Source organism: Rutidosis leptorrhynchoides, chromosome 7 (assembly GCF_046630445.1).
Source record: "Rutidosis leptorrhynchoides isolate AG116_Rl617_1_P2 chromosome 7, CSIRO_AGI_Rlap_v1, whole genome shotgun sequence".
In the NCBI taxonomy this organism is placed as follows: Eukaryota; Viridiplantae; Streptophyta; class Magnoliopsida; order Asterales; family Asteraceae; genus Rutidosis; species Rutidosis leptorrhynchoides.
In genome coordinates, this window is record NC_092339.1 from 160,556,832 (window position 1) to 160,574,889 (window position 18,058).

The 18,058-nt window shown below is 38.4% G+C and overlaps 1 non-coding gene across 1 annotated transcript; it reads right to left on the reverse strand.

The window, feature by feature from the left end:
* Positions 1-347: 347 nt before the first annotated feature.
* Positions 348-454, reverse strand: LOC139860644 (small nucleolar RNA R71). The gene has a single exon (XR_011763273.1). It is a non-coding gene; the product is annotated as a small nucleolar RNA R71 (small nucleolar RNA).
* Positions 455-18,058: the final 17,604 nt, after the last annotated feature.

Here is an 18,058-nt window from a genome sequence, read left to right on the forward strand (position 1 = left end):
TGAGAGCTAAACGCACTGGCCAAGGTCACGCAATTACTCAACCAGATATTAATGCGCCAGATTATGAAATCAAAGGACAAATCCTACACATGGTAACAAATCAATGCCAATTTAGTGGTGCACCGAAGGAAGATCCAAACGAACATCTTCGTACCTTTAATAGGATCTGTACTTTATTTAAAATCCGAGAAGTGGAGGATGAACAGATATATCTCATGTTATTTCCCTGGACTTTAAAGGGAGAAGCCAAAGATTGGTTAGAATCGTTACCTGAAGGGGCGATTGATACATGGGACGTTTTAGTTGAAAAATTTCTTAAACAATTCTTTCCGGCATCTAAAGCCGTGAGACTTCAAGGAGAAATTGTTACATTCACACAAAAGCCAAATGAAACTCTATATGAAGCATGGACAAGATTTGGAAAGTTATTGAGAGGATGTCCGCAACATGGTTTAAACACTTATCAAATAGTACAAATATTCTACCAAGGATGCGACATCACTACACGAAAAGACATAGATATATCAGCTGGTGGTTCCATTATGAAGAAAACTGCAACTGAAGCTTACAAAATTATTGATAACACTGATTCCCACTCACATGAGTGGCATCAAGAAAAAGATATCGTTAGATCATCTAAAGCGGCTAGAGCCGATTCTAGCCATGACTTTGATTCCATTTCTGCAAAGATAGATGCTGTCGAGAGATGAATGGAAAAGATGACTAAAGATATTCACTCAATAAGAATTAGTTGTGAGCAGTGTGGAGGACCACATTTGACAAAAGATTGTCTCAGTATTGAACAAACAATGGAACAAAGAGAGAATGTTTCATACATGAACCAAAGGCCTGGAAATAATTATCAGAATAATTATCAACCGCCAAGACCAATCTACAATCAAAACCAGAATTATAACCGAAATGTTCCATACAACAATCAACAAGGTCCTAGTAATCAACAAGTATCTAATAATACTTACAATCCGCAAAGACCTATTTTTCAAAACAAACCACCACAAACCGATGATAAAAAGCCAAATTTTGAATATATAATGTCGAAGCTAGTTGAATTTCAAACGCAGTTTTTCAAATCTCAGAAACAAACCAATGAACAAAATGCTCAAGCATTTAGAAATCAACAAGCTTCTATTCAAAATTTGGAACAAGAAGTAAGCAACCTAGCAAGATTGATAGGTGAAAGAAAATCGGGAAGTCTGCCTAGTGATACAAATGCTAACCCCTAGAATGAAACAGCTAAAGCCATTACCACAAGAAGTGGTATTACACTTAAACCACCTGAAATACCTGTAATTTCTGATAAAGCTATTCCTACTCCACAAGAACCACAACCTGAGCAAGATAAGGAAACAGAACCGGTAGTTGAAAAGGTTAATGAAGATAACACAGTTAAGGCTAAACCTTATGTTAAACCATACCAACCACCACTTCCTTATCCGAGTAAAATGAGAAAAGAAAGACTTGAAGTCGAGCAATCCAAATTCTTGGATATGTTTAAACAAATAAATGTCAATCTTCCTTTCATTGATGTGATTTCAGGAATGCCTAGATATGCTAAATTTTTGAAAGATCTAATCACAAATAGAAAGAAAATGGAAGAACTCTCGGCTGTTACTATGAATGCTAATTGTTCTGCAGTGCTGTTGAATAAGATACCAGAAAAATTATCTGATCCAGGAAGTTTCACGATTCCATGTTTTCTGGGTAGTCTTAGTTCAATAGAAGCATTGGCAGATTTAGGTGCTAGTATAAATTTAATGCTATATTCACTATACGCTAAACTAGACCTTGGAGAATTGAAACCAACACGAATAAGCATACAACTAGCCAATCGATCAGTAAAATATCCTAGAGGGATAATGGAGAACATGTTAGTTAAAGTTGGTAATTTAGTATTTCCAGTAGATTTTGTTATTCTGGACATGGAAGAAGATTCTCGAGTTCCTCTCATATTAGGAAGGCCATTCTTAAACACGGCTAAAGCAATAATAGACGTGTTTGGTAAGAAACTGACCCTAAGTATAGAGGACGAGAGTGTTACCTTTTTAGTTGATAGAGCCATGCAACAACCGCAATCTGCAGATGATACATGTTATTATATTCAAACTATAGATTCAAATGCAGAATTGTTAGAAGAATTTCCCGAATTACAAGGAACAGGAGAATGTTCTTTAGGAGAAGGAACTGAACCAATTGAAGAAGCTGAAATGTTAGCTACACTTATGGCTAATGGATATGAACCAACAACAAAAGAAATTCAAATGCTAAAAGAAGATGACAGATATCGTGTAACGACCCAACCCGTATTAAAACCGGCCCATAATTTTTTTTTTTCCCTTTTAATACGCTTTAAATAACACTTTAGGTCTCAATTGTGTTTCCATAAACATCTTTAATACAATAGAAGGTTTAATAAACCTTAAAACATTTAATACATTGATTAATTATCCAAACAGACATACACGACCTGACTAGTTTAGTTTCCAACCAAAACTGAGCATGGTGATTTGGGACTACGCTACCCAAATCCTAATCGAATACAAAAGCAAGATCTTCTTAGCAACCTAGCCAAGATCTCTAATCCCAAGCTTACCCGAGCCGCCAAGCATGCGAACCTATAAAAATATCAACAACGAGAGGGTAAGCTAACGCTTAGTGAATGATAATATACTACATATATATATATGTATAAAATGGACACGCCACACAAATATCAAATACCGCATACCGAAGCATCCATGTATAAGGCAACTACACTAAGCATACCGTACGATCTCTAAGCAACAAGCTAAAGATATCAACAAGGTATAAGTTCACCGACGACGATGAGAACAACGCCAATAAGCTACACCCGGAGGGTTAGCTACAACACAACAATACATTAATATATATAACAATATAAAACGAATAAGGTTAACCCCTTAACCCTTTACCGAATACCAAACACCACAATGAAGATTGGCCGAACTACACGAGCCTTAGTAATCCGAACCCACCCGAGATTACTATCTTCACAACATCGAGGTTGGCCGAACTACATGAGCCTTAGCAATCCGAAACCACACGAGATTACTACCTCAATAAGATGACCGAACTACACGAGTCACCATGAATCCGAACTACACGAGATTCATTTCCAATAAGATGACCGAACTACACGCGTCATCGTGAATTCGAACTACACGAGATCCACTTCTCCAATTCAAAACCCACGTTCACGGGATTATAAAATCCACCACATCGGGGTTATCCACATCACAACAATATCAACCCTTCGCCATTGGGGTTATATACTCCACATCACAAACACGTGTGATAACGTACACACAAAACGTGTACCTCGCCAAAGGTGGTCAACCAAAACGCACAACCGTGCCAATTGGATTCATACCAAAGTCCATCAAATCCACCTATATGTGAAGTGAGCTCTAATAGTCGAGAATCACTTCACCCGACCCACACCCATCCTACACATACATATGCATATAGGATATTAACACTCACCTTGTCGCCTTGAAGAAACGCTTCCAAATAATTCGCAACTCGTCAATGGAAAACACCTATTCCATAATCATAAATACCACAACACAATTAGGATGGATTTACAAACCAACCCAATTCGACACTTAGTGCAATTTCGACCCAATTGCACTTCCAAGTACAAACCGCGCCCAAACTAACCAATAATCACTAACACAAGTGATAATGGTCCTAACATGCCAATTAAACTCGAACACAAGTGTTAAACACGCGTCCCACCCAATTTGACACCAAAACCCTAATTTTGACCCATTAAGTCAAAATCTCAACATTTACAAGTTTTAACACCAAAATACATTTAACTCGGTTTTATACTTCAACTTAACCCATTTTAAGTTTACAAACCTCATCGAATCGACATTCGGGTCATAATCCTCAACAAACCCTAATTTTGACTCTAGTCAAAATTAGTCAATCACGAAAACCCTAAAAGTCTCCAAAACACCAATAATCACTAATGCTAGTGATTGTACACCATTTACAAGTCTTAAACATGGTTAAATCATTAACCAACCCAAAACCCGCCTTTAACACTTATAAACCCGAATTTTGGTGTTAATCTTCAATTAACAACTAAATGGGTTCCATCTATGAATCATACAATCAAAAGCCTCAAATTTGAATGATGAACACAAAAATGAAATTCGGAGTTAGAGCTTACCGCTAGTATCACCATGTAGCTAAGAACGAGGAGAACAAACGTGTCAACTACGCCAAAGATCAAAACCCGCTTCTTCCTTTCCAAAATCCCACTTGAATCACTTGAGGATTTTAAGTTTTGAGAGGAAAATAGGAAAGAAAAAGAAAAAGAAAATAAAGAAAATGAAATGGGTGGATGAGGTTAAAGCCTCAATCTGGCTCAAACGTGAAAAGACCAAATTGCCCTTGAACTTCATTTAAATTTACAAGAATCCGGCGCCAGTTTGCCCAGAATGCCGCACCGCGGCCTTAATGGTCGCGCCGCGGCCTTAATGGTCGCGCCGCGACCTATAACTAGGTCTGGGATCATTCTTTGTCCTACTTCTGATCTCAATTTCAGTTCATTGCCGCGCCGCGGCCTCCTTTGTCGCGCCGCGACACAAAGCACGATTTGATTCATTTTCTCCTCACACATGACTTAACACTAGAAAATGTCCCGAACCCTTCATACGCCTATCGTACATACCCAATTCACCTATAAATCATATACGGGGAAAAACGGGGTGTTACAACTCTCCCCCACTTAGATTCGATCACGTCCTCGTGATCCTCGTCACTTAACCAAACGGACCACACTTCACAGTCCTCAAACATAAGTCCCAACCGACTTTCCTAAGCAATTCTTCCCACTGAATTGCCTTTGACAACTAAATCGTCACCCGTGATTTATCAAATCCACAATCCGAGCACTAAAACCTTGCCCATTCCCTAACATCGGGAAAACTCAACCAATCTCAAACCGAGATACCAACCCTCTAGCGTACTAATACCAAGTACAATGCTAAAAGCAACTAAGTCTCAACCTAAGGTCAACAATCTGAAACGAGGAAGACCGAACCAAACGAATCCTGATGGGTAACACCAATCACTAACATCCCTTGTAGTGCGCAATACGACTAATACGCAACTACCATAACATCATAATCCAACGGCTAAAACCGATAGCGCCCAAAACGACTATGGAAACGCAAATCTCAAGGTGTACAAAATCGACTATCGTCACACCCGTAGCAACATGTGAGCGAAACACGGCTATCGCATCACTAATCATACAACATGGTCCTTACGACCCCACCATTGGTGTATCAAACAACCAATAGATCACACGACACGGTCCTTACGACCCCACCATTGGTGTATAAAACAACCAATAGATCAAACAACCCGAAGGCAGGCCGAAAACACACGCACCTTAGTGAATCCGAACTACACGCGACTCACTACCTTCACCACAACAAAAATCGGGATTGGCCGTACTACACGCGCCTTAGTGAATCCGAACTACACGAGAGTCACTATCCCGGAGGAATGACCGAACTACACGAGTCATTTGTGAATCCGAACTACACGAGACTCACTCCTCAATACAATGACCGAAACCACACGAGTCATTGGTGAATCCAAACTACACGCGATTCACTTCCACAATAAGATGACCGAACTACACGCGTCATCGTGAATCCGAAACCACACGCGATCCACTACCATGATGAAGTCAGCGGACCCGAAGATCATGCTTCACCAATCTCAACACAGGAACGGTACTCGCATTTCCCACCGGTACTTGCATTTCCCGATAATGTTATACCATGCCGATATAACACTACTCCCATCACACACACTCTTTTGGCCTCCATCACGACGAGTAGTGTAACATCGCGCACTGCTACACCATAGTGCACCCTAACGGAATACACTAACCATCAACACACGCTCTTTTGGCCTCGATCAACGAGTAGTGTAACATCACGCACTGCTACACCATAGTGAATCCTAACGGATACCACTAACCATCACCATACGTACGCGTACACAACGCCAACACAATCGAGCAAGAACCACCTATATCGCACATAGGCACAAAACAACAATTCTCCATAAGAGAATCTACTACGCACATCCCTTAACCGAGGGATTTCACCCCGCTCGCCAAACACTTCCTTTATCTCTCAACGAGATTTTCCACATTACCACCTCGGTGGTAATTTAAATCCAAACCATAAGTACAATTTATCCGAAATTGTAATCTACCACAAATTGACCAAAACCAGGTCTCGACAACATTTTCCGGATCTACCAAAAGCATCATCCAAAATCTCACACTAAAACTTCCTCGTGCGGGAGTGTAACTCCCCCACTTGGAACTACGTCCCATATCCACAACTCGTACAACCGTACAATGCTACCAAAGGTAGACTTAACAAACGATTGGGCTCACACGACCCATCACCATATCTTGCTCCAGCCTTGAGCACACGAAGGATTTCAATCAATCCTTAAACACTTCAAACGAAAAGTGTACCACGATTACACAAACTATAACCTCGCAATCATCCAATTGCTATAGTTTGTCAACTTTCACCCGATCACTCATGTACCTAAGGGTTTCACTTCGGTATCCTAAGTACAATGTAACCGCAACACAATCGGAGTTGAACACCACGCTAGTAGGTATAAAAGAGGCACCTAATGTCGCATCACGTAGACTCCTTTACCAACATACATCGAGATTCAAAACACTCGATCTCAAGGGTTCCAACCACCCGACGAACCTCATGGTTCATCAACTTCCACACTATAGCGAACACGCGCTTAACAATCGAACACCAAAACCCATTTCCATGGCTTGGTAGAAACATCTCCAAAATATTAAGGAATGCTTGGTTGCACCAAGTCTTACGCCCTTCGCCCATTAATCACAACATCACCATAGGGTACTTCCATTAGGAATGTCACCCATAACAACAATATGCACAACACAATGCATTTAATAAACTCAAACTCAACGGCACTTAATAAATAATCAAAGAACATATTTATCAAAATTAAACGTACCTTAACGTCTCCTTGCCGCACCCGTCCCCGCTAACTTGGGACATTCCGACTTACGATGTCCTTCTTCTTGGCAATTGAAACACACCATGCCATCACCCCTTGGCACCGAACATTCCCAAGACTTGTGACCCCTCACCCCACAATTATAACACCTAGATGCACTAGAATCTGATATACTCGTCCGTGTACCACCCGTGCTCACACTCGGACCCTTAGTCCTCTTACTTGGAGCACCATACGAAACAAACCTTCTCTCACTTGAAGGTTCACCAATCTTCGATCGCGAATACGACTTAAAACCTCTAGCCACCGCGAATAATTCAGCAAACAACTTCGCGTAACCCCGGCTAATCTTACTCTTCAAGTCATCATTCAAAGTCCGATAGAAATCCTCCATCAACAAACGATCATTCCCCAAATACTCCGGGCAAAAATGAGCCTTCGCCATAAAGGTCGTCTTGAGAGTATTCAAATCCATAGAACCCTGTTGCAAATTTCGCAACTCATTACGCAATTCTGACAAATCGGCTGTAGTCCGGAACTCCTCGAAGAATTCCTTCTTAAACCCGTCCCACGATAACGCCATAAACGGTTCACCACCGACAAGATCAATCTTACCATCCAACCAATCCTTTGCCCTACCTCACAACAAACTAGTAGCGAGTCTCGTCTTCTTCTCAGGAGGGCATTCAATAGTACGAAAACACCCTTCGACATCCGAGATCCAAGTTGTGCTTATCAAAGGATCCGGTTTTCTGTCATACATCGGGGGTTTAGTCCTCATGAAGCTCTTAAGACAATGCTCCATTTCACCACTACTCCGAGATTCGGAATACTTCCTATCCATTTCTTCCTGAAACGCACTCATTTGCTCCGAGCGGCCGCAACTCTAGCGTTAAACTCTTCGTCATTCGTCTCGATCTCGTTTCGTGTTGTCATTCTAAAGAATGCAAAACGATTAGTCCACGAACGTATAAAACAACACGCATAACACCGCCCCATCTTGCTCAACACTCGTCGTACATCACTTATTAGACACGATTTGCACCCGTAATAAGGTTTGCAAGTCCTTATTATGCACACATGCCGTATCAACTCATTAGTACAATGACCGCCTCGCTCGATGATATAAACAAACACAAACAGAATTCTGCGCGATATAAACACACGCGAGAATTACACCACAACACAAATAATATATTAATAATATCCGCATTACTAATATAAACGTTAGTCCACCTACAATCAAGGCACTAACTATAATCCATTCCCACCCGTGCACCTACAAGTCCCGAAACAAATAAGCACACACAAAAGTCTAAGTCTAGGCACCTATCTCAAGTCACCTAAATCCCTTAGACCATGCTCTGATACCACTTGTAACGACCCAACCCGTATTAAAACCGGCCCATAATTTTTTTTCCTTTTAATACGCTTTAAATAACACTTTAGGTCTCAATTGTGTTTCCATAAACATCTTTAATACAATAGAAGGTTTAATAAACCTTAAAACATTTAATACATTGATTAATTATCCAAACGGACATACACGACCCGACTAGTTTAGTTTCCAACCAAAACTGAGCATGGTGATTTGGGACTACGCTACCCAAATCCTAATCGAATACAAAAGCAAGATCTTCTTAGCAACCTAGCCAAGATCTCTAATCCCCAAGCTTACCCGAGCCGCCAAGCATGCGAACCTATAAAAATATCAACAACGAGAGGGTAAGCTAACGCTTAGTGAATGATAATATACTACATACATATATATGTATAAAATGGACACGCCACACAAATATCAAATACCGCATACCAATGAAATGTCCCGTTCTTATTGATTAAAAACGTTCCATATTAATTGATTTCGTTGCGAGGTTTTGACCTCTATATGAGACGTTTTTCAAAGACTGCATTCATTTTTAAAACAAACCATAACCTTTATTTCATAAATAAAGGTTTAAAAGCTTTACGTAGATTATCAAATAATGATAATCTAAAATATCCCGTTTACACACGACCATTACATAATGGTTTACAATACAAATATGTTACATCAAAATCAGTTTCTTGAATGCAGTTTTTACACAATATCATACAGACATGGACTCCAAATCTTGTCCTTATTTTAGTATGCAACAGCGGAAGCTCTTAGTATTCACCTGAGAATAAACATGCTTTAAACGTCAACAAAAATGTTGGTGAGTTATAGGTTTAACCTATATGTATCAAATCGTAACAATAGACCACAAGATTTCATATTTCAATACACATCCCATACATAGAGATAAAAATCATTCACATGGTGAACACCTGGTAACCGACATTAACAAGATGTATATATATAAGAATATCCCCATCATTCCGGGACACCCTTCGGATATGATATAAATTTCGAAGTACTAAAGCATCCGGTACTTTGGATGGGGTTTGTTAGGCCCAATAGATCTATCTTTAGGATTCGCGTCAATTAGGGTGTCTGTTCCCTAATTCTTAGATTACCAGACTTAATAAAAAGGGGCATATTTGATTTCGATAATTCAACCATAGAATGTAGTTTCACGTACTTGTGTCTATTTTGTAAATCATTTATAAAACCTGCATGTATTCTCATCCCAAAAATATTAGATTTTAAAAGTGGGACTATAACTCACTTTCACAGATTTTACTTCGTAGGGAAGTAAGACTTGGCCACTGGTTGATTCACGAACCTATAACAATATATACATATATATCAAAGTGTGTTTAAAATATATTTACAACACTTTTAATATATTTTGATGTTTTAAGTTTATTAAGTCAGCTGTCCTCGTTAGTAACCTACAACTAGTTGTCCACAGTTAGATGTACAGAAATAAATCGATAAATATTATCTTGAATCAATCCACGACCCAGTGTATACGTATCTCAGTATTTGTCACAACTCAAACTATATATATTTTGGAATCAACCTCAACCCTGTATAGCTAACTCCAACATTCACATATAGGGTGTCTATGGTTGTTCCGAAATATATATAGATGTGTCGACATGATAGGTCAAAACATTGTATACGTGTCAATGGTATCTCAAGATTACATAATATACAATACAAGTTGATTAAGTTATGGTTGGAATAGATTTGTTACCAATTTTTACGTAGCTAAAATGAGAAAAATTATCCAATCTTGTTTTACCCATAACTTCTTCATTTTAAATCCGTTTTGAGTGAATCAAATTGCTATGGTTTCATATTGAACTCTATTTTATGAATCTAAACATAAAAGGTATAGGTTTATAGTCGGAAAAATAAGTTACAAGTCGTTTTTGTAAAGGTAGTCATTTCAGTCGAAAGAACGACGTCTAGATGACCATTTTAGAAAACATACTTCCACTTTGAGTTTAACCATAATTTTTGGATATAGTTTCATGTTCATAATAAAAATCATTTTCTCAGAATAACAACTTTTAAATCAAAGTTTATCATAATTTTTAATTAACTAACCCAAAACAGCCTGCGGTGTTACTACGACGGCGTAAATCCGGTTTTATAGTGTTTTTCGTGTTTCCAGGTTTTAAATCATTAAGTTAGCATATCATATAGATATAGAACATGTGTGTAGTTAATTTTAAAAGTCAAGTTAGAAGGATTAACTTTTGTTTGCGAACAAGTTTAGAATTAACTAAACTATGTTCTAGTGATTACGAGTTTAAACCTTCGAATAAGATAGTTTTATATATATGAATCGAATGATGTTATGAACATCATTACTATCTCCAGTTTAGTAGGTAAACCTACTGGAAGTGACAAGAAATGATCTAGCTTCAAAGGATCTTGGATGGCTTGAAAGTTCTTGAAGTAGAATCATGACACAAAAACAAGTTCAAGTAAGATTTTTACTCGAATTAAGATAGTTTATAGTTATAGAAATTGAATCAAAGTTTGAATATGAATATTACCTTGAATAAGAAAGATAACCTACTGTATATAACAAAGGTTTCTTGATCTTAGATGATTACTTGGAATGGATTAGAAAGCTTGGAAGTAAATTAGTAAACTTGAAGGGATTTTTGAAGTGTTCTTGAAGTGTTCTTCCTATGATGATTATAGCTTGATTCTTGAAGTGATTTTTGATGAAGATGATGATTAACTACTGGAAAAATACGTTCATAATAGTGTGTGTGTGTGTTGAGAGAAAATTAGAAAGAGAATTGGAAGTGAAATGGAGTGAATGATGAGTGGTAATTGGTGAGTGGTGAGTGGGGTTAAAAGGAGTTCTAGTTAGTTGACTAGCTCATGGTAGAAGTTAAAATTGATTAGTCATACATGACATAATCAAGAGTGGAATCCCATGCTAGTTCCTATTGGTATATACTCATAGTAAGTATGTTTTGAAGCTGTGTATAATACGGGTAAGAATACGACTAGAATTCTTGATGAAAGAAAAGAATGGAAAAGTAACTGTAACCATTTTCGTTAAGTATGAGTGTTTTGATATATGTCTTGAAGTCTTCTAAAAGTATTTTAATACATCTAAATACACTACATGTATATACATTTTAACTGAGTCGTTAAGTCATCGTTAGTCGTTACATGTAAGTGTTGTTTTGAAACCTTTAAGTTAACGATCTCAATTAATGTTGTTAACCCATTGTTTATTATATCTAATGAGATGTTAAATTATTATATTATCATGATATTATGATATATTAATATATCTTAATATGATATATATACATTTAAATGTCGTTACAACGATAATCGTTACATATATGTCTCGTTTCGAAATCCTTAAGTTAGTAGTCTTGTTTATATGTATATAACTCATTGTTAATATACTTATGGAGATACTTACTTATCATAATCTCATGTTAACCATATGTATATCCATATATATATCGTCATGTCGTTTTTACAAGTTTTAACGTTCGTGAATCGCCGGTCAACTTGGGTGGTCAATTGTCTATATGAAACATATTTCAATTAATCAAGTCTTAACAAGTTTGATTGCTTAACATGTTGGAAACATTTAATCATGTAAATATCAATCTCAATTAATATATATAAACATGGAAAAGTTCGGGTCACTACAGTACCTACCCGTTAAATAAATTTCGTCCCGAAATTTTAAGCTGTTGAAGGTGTTGACGAATCTTCTGGAAATAGATGCGGGTATTTCTTCTTTATCTGATCTTCACGCTCCCAGGTGAACTCGGGTCCTCTACGAGCATTCCATCGAACCTTAATAATTGGTATCTTGTTTTGCTCAAGTCTTTTAACCTCACGATCCATTATTTCGACGGGTTCTTCAATGAATTGGAGTTTTTCGTTGATTTGGATTTCATCTAACGGAATAGTGAGATCTTCTTTAGCAAAACATTTCTTCAAATTCGAGACGTGGAAAGTGTTATGTACAGCCGCGAGTTGTTGAGGTAACTCAAGTCGGTAAGCTACTGGTCCGACACGATCAATAATCTTGAATGGTTCAATATACCTTGGATTTAATTTCCCTCGTTTACCAAATCGAACAATGCCTTTCCAAGGTGCAACTTTAAGCATGACCATCTCTCCAATTTCAAATTCTATATCTTTTATTTTAATGTCAGCGTAGCTCTTTTGTCGACTTTGGGCGGTTTTCAACCGTTGTTGAATTTGGATGATCTTCTCGGTAGTTTCTTGTATAATCTCCAGACCCGTAATCTGTCTATCCCCCACTTCACTCTAACAAATCGGAGACCTGCACTTTCTACCATAAAGTGCTTCGAACGGCGCCATCTCAATGCTTGAATGGTAGCTGTGGTTGTAGGAAAATTCTGCTAATGGTAGATGTCGATCTCAACTGTTTCCGAAATCAATAACACATGCTCGTAGCATGTCTTCAAGCGTTTGTATCATCCTTTCGCTCTGCCCATCAGTTTGTGGATGATAGGCAGTACTCATGTCTAGACGAGTTCCTAATGCTTGCTGTAATGTCTGCCAGAATCTTGAAATAAATCTGCCATCCCTGTCAGAGATAATAGAGATTGGTATTCCATGTCTGGAGATGACTTCCTTCAAATACAGTCGTGCTAACTTCTCCATCTTGTCATCTTCTCTTTTTGGCAGGAAATGTGCTGATTTGGTGAGACGATCAACTATTACCCAAATAGTATCAAAACCACTTGCAGTCCTTGGCAATTTAGTGATGAAATCCATGGTAATATTTTCCCATTTCCATTCTGGGATTTCGGGTTGTTGAAGTAGACCTGATGGTTTCTGATGCTCAGCTTTGACCTTAGAACACGTCAAACATTCTCCTACGTATTTAGCAACATCGGCTTTCATACCCGGCCACCAAAAATATTTCTTGAGATCCTTGTACATCTTCCCCGTTCCAGGATGTATTGAGTATCTAGTTTTATGAGCTTCTCTAAGTACCATTTCTCTCATATCTCCAAATTTTGGTACCCAAATCCTTTCAGCCCTATACCGGGTTCCGTCTTCCCGAATATTAAGATGCTGCTCCGATCCTTTGGGTATTTCATCCTTTAAATTTCCTTCTTTTAAAACTCCTTGTTGCGCCTCCTTTATTTGAGTAGTAAGGTTATTATGAATCATTATATTCATAGATTTTACTCGAATGGGTTCTCTGTCCTTCCTGCTCAAGGCATCGGCTACCACATTTGCCTTCCTCGGGTGGTAACGAATCTCAAAGTCGTAATCATTCAACAATTCAATCCACCTACGCTGCCTCATATTCAGTTGTTTCTGATTAAATATGTGTTGAAGACTTTTGCGGTCGGTATATATAATACTTTTGACCCCATATAAGTAGTGCCTCCAAGTCTTTAATGCAAAAACAACCACGCCTAATTCCAAATCATGCGTCGTATAATTTTGTTCGTGAATCTTCAATTGTCTAGACGCATAAGCAATCTCCTTCGTTCATTGCATTAATACACAACCGAGACCTTGCTTTGATGCGTCACAATAAATCACAAAATCATTATTCCCTTCAGGCAATGACAATATAGGTGCCGTAGTTAGCTTTTTCTTTAATAACTGAAACGCTTTCTCTTGTTCATCATTCCATTCAAATTTCTTCCCTTTATGCGTTAATGCAGTCAAGGGTTTTGCTATTCTGGAAAAGTCTTGGATGAACCTTCTTTAGTAACCAGCTAGTCCTAAAAACTGGCGTATGTGTTTCGGAGTTTTCGGGGTTTCCCACTTTTCAACAGTTTCTATCTTTGCCGGATCCACCTTAATACCTTCCTTGTTCACTATGTGACCGAGGAATTGAACTTCTTCCAACCAAAATGCACACTTTGAAAACTTAGCGTACAATTCTTCCTTCCTCAATACTTCTAACACCTTTCTCAACTGTTCACCGTGTTCTTGGTCATTCTTTGAGTAAATAAGTATGCCATCAATGAAAACAATGACAAACTTGTCAAGGTATGGTCCACACACTCGGTTCATAAGGTCCATGAACACAGCTGGTGCATTAGTTAAACCAAACGGCATGACCATAAACTCGTAATGACCGTAACGTGTTCTGAAAGCAGTCTTTGGAATATCATCTTCATTCACCCGCATTTGATGATACCCGGAACGTAAGTCAATCTTTGAATAAACAGACGAGCCTTGTAGTTGATCAAATAAGTCGTCGATTCTCGGTAGTGGGTAGCGGTTCTTGATGGTAAGTTTGTTCAACTCTCGGTAGTCGATACACAACCTGAATGTACCATCTTTCTTCTTGACAAACAAAACAGGAGCTCCCCACGGTGATGTGCTTGGTCGAATGAAACCACGCTCTAAAAGTTCTTGTAATTGGCTTTGCAGTTCTTTCATCTCGCTGGGTGCGAGTCTGTAAGGAGCACGAGCTATTGGTGCAGCTCCTGGTACAAGATCTATTTGAAATTCAACGGATCGATGTGGGGGTAATCCCGGTAATTCTTTCGGAAATACATCGGGAAATTCTTTTGCGACGGGAACATCATTGATGCTCTTTTCTTCAGTTTGTACTTCCTCGACGTGTGCTAGAACAGCATAGCAACCTTTTCTTATTAGTTTTTGTGCCTTCAAATTACTAATAAGATGTAGTTTCGTGTTGCCCTTTTCTCCGTACACCATTAAGGGTTTTCCTTTTTCTCGTATAATGCGAATTGCATTTTTGTAACAAACGATCTCTGCTTTCACTTCTTTCAACTAGTCCATACCGATTATCACATCAAAACTCCCTAACTCTACTGGTATCAAATCAATCTTAAATGTTTCGCTAACCAGTTTAATTTCTCGATTCCGACATATATTATCTGCTGAAATTAATTTACCATTTGCTAATTCGAGTAAAAATTTACTATCCAAAGACGTCAATGGACAACTTAATTTAGCACAAAAATCTCTACTCATATAGCTTCTATCCGCACCCGAATCAAATAAAACGTAAACAGATTTATTGTCAATAAGAAACGTACCCGTAACAAGCTCCGGGTCTTCCTGTGCCTCTGCCGCATTAATATTGAAAACTCTTCCGCGGCCTTGTCCATTCGTGTTCTCCTGGTTCGGGCAATTTCTAATAATGTGGCCCGGTTTTCCACATTTATAACAAACTACATTGGCATAACTTGCTCCGACACTACTTGCTCTGCCATTACTCGTTCCGACACCATTTGTTCCTTTCGTTCTATTAACCCCTGGTCCGTAGACCTCACACTTCGCCGCGCTATGACCATTTCTTTTACACTTGTTGCAAAATTTGGTGCAGAACCTCGAGTGATACTTTTCACACCTTTGGCATAGCTGCTTCTGATTGTTGTTGTTGTTGCGGTTATTATTGTTGTTGGGATGATTGTTGTAGTAGTAGTTGTTGTTGTTGTTGTTGTTGGGCCGTTTGTTGTAGTTGCGATTGATGTTTTGATTGTTGGGATAATTGTTGTAATTGCTGTTGTTGTTGTATTGGTGATTCTTATCACCGTTTTCCTCCCACTTTCTTTTGACTTGCTTCACATTGGCCTCTTCAGTAGTCTGTTCTTTAATTCTTTCTTCAATCTGGTTCACTAGTTTGTGAGCCATTCTACATGCCTGTTGTATGGAGGCGGGCTCGTGTGAACTTATATCTTCTTGGATTCTTTCCGGTAATCCTTTCACAAACGCGTCGATCTTCTCTTCCTCATCTTCGAATGCTCCCGGACACAATAGGCACAATTCTGTGAATCGTCTTTCGTACGTGGTAATATCAAATCCTTGGGTTCGTAACCCTCTAAGTTCTGTCTTGAGCTTATTGACCTCGGTTCTGGGACGGTACTTCTCATTCATCAAGTGCTTGAATGCTGACCACGGTAGTGCGTACGCATCGTCTTGTCCCACTTGCTCTAGATAGGTATTCCACCATGTTAACGCAGAACCTGTGAAGTTATGCGTAGCATACTTCACTTTGTCCTCTTCAGTACACTTACTTATGGAAAACACCGATTCGACCTTCTCGGTCCACCGTTTCAATCCGATCGGTCCTTCGGTTCCATCAAATTCCAAAGGTTTGCAGGCAGTGAATTCTTTGTAGGTGCATCCTACACGATTTTCTGTACTGCCAGATCCAAGGTTATTGTTGGTATGTAGCGCAGCCTGTACTGCGGCTATGTTTGAAGCTAGAAAAGTACGGAATTCCTCTTCATTCATATTCACGGTGTGTCGAGTTGTCGGTGCCATTTCCTTCAAAATAGTCAAATGGAACAAGTTAATCATACAGAATATTAAGAGTAGTTAATAGTATTTCGTAGCATAATATGAACTCATTTATAAAAGCTTTTTCTTCATATTAGCGTTTTATAAGTTTAAATTCGGGTAGTACCTACCCGTTAAGTTCATACTTAGTAGCTAATATACAATTCAACTACTACAATTCTATATGAAAAACTGATTGTAATAATATTTCGCGTTCAAACTTTTATACAATATTTTACAAACTTACAATACCGCTTATTTTACATAAAGCATGAAATATAGCACACAATAACTTTGATACAAGATAGTTGTGAAGATAATTCTAGCTAGTATACAAGTCGTTCAGCAAAGGCAATAAAGACACGTAATTCATACGTCCAGAAACAAGTCATGCATTCTGGTTTTACTAGGACTACTTCCCATCCTTGGTCTTGTGGAACATAACCGTTATGGCCGTTGATAAGACAGCGTGTTTTAACGTCGTCAAAGGGAAGAGGGTTACGTAATGACCAACAGTCTCGTAATAACCTAAAAACCTCATTTCTTACCCCAATTACCGACTCCGCCACTTGTGGGAACGTTTTGTTTAATAGTTGTAGCCCGATGTTCTTGTTCTCACTTTGGTGAGAAGTGAACATTACTAACCCGTAAGCATAACATGCTTCTTTATGTTGCATGTTAGCCGCTTTTTCTAAATCACGAAGTCCTATATTCGGATATACTGAGTCAAAATAATTTCTTAACCCGTTGCGTAAAATAGCATTTGGGTTCCCCGCAATATATGCATCAAAGTAAACACATCATAACTTATGGATTTCCCAATGTGATATCCCCCATCTTTCGAACGAAAGCCTTTTATAAACCAAGGCATTCTTGGAACGTTCTTCGAATGTCTTACAAACTGATCTCGCCTTAAATAGTTGTGCCGAGGAATTCTGACCGACTCTAGACAAGATTTCATCAATCATGTCTCCGGGTAGGTCTCTTAAAATATTGGGTTGTCTATCCATTTTGTGTTTTTATACTGTAAAATAGACAAGAGTTAGATTAAAAAAAAAATTTACTTATTAATACAAGCAATTTTTACATATATCATAAAGCATAAGCACACTATATTACATATATTACACCACACGAATACAACTATCTTATTCCGACTCGCTCGCTTCTTCTTGTTCGGTTTTGGTTCGTTTTGCCAAGTTTCTAGGAATATATGATGTTCCCCTAATACGAGCCATCGTTGTCCACATTGGTTTAGAAAAACCTGGTGGTTTAGAGGTTCCC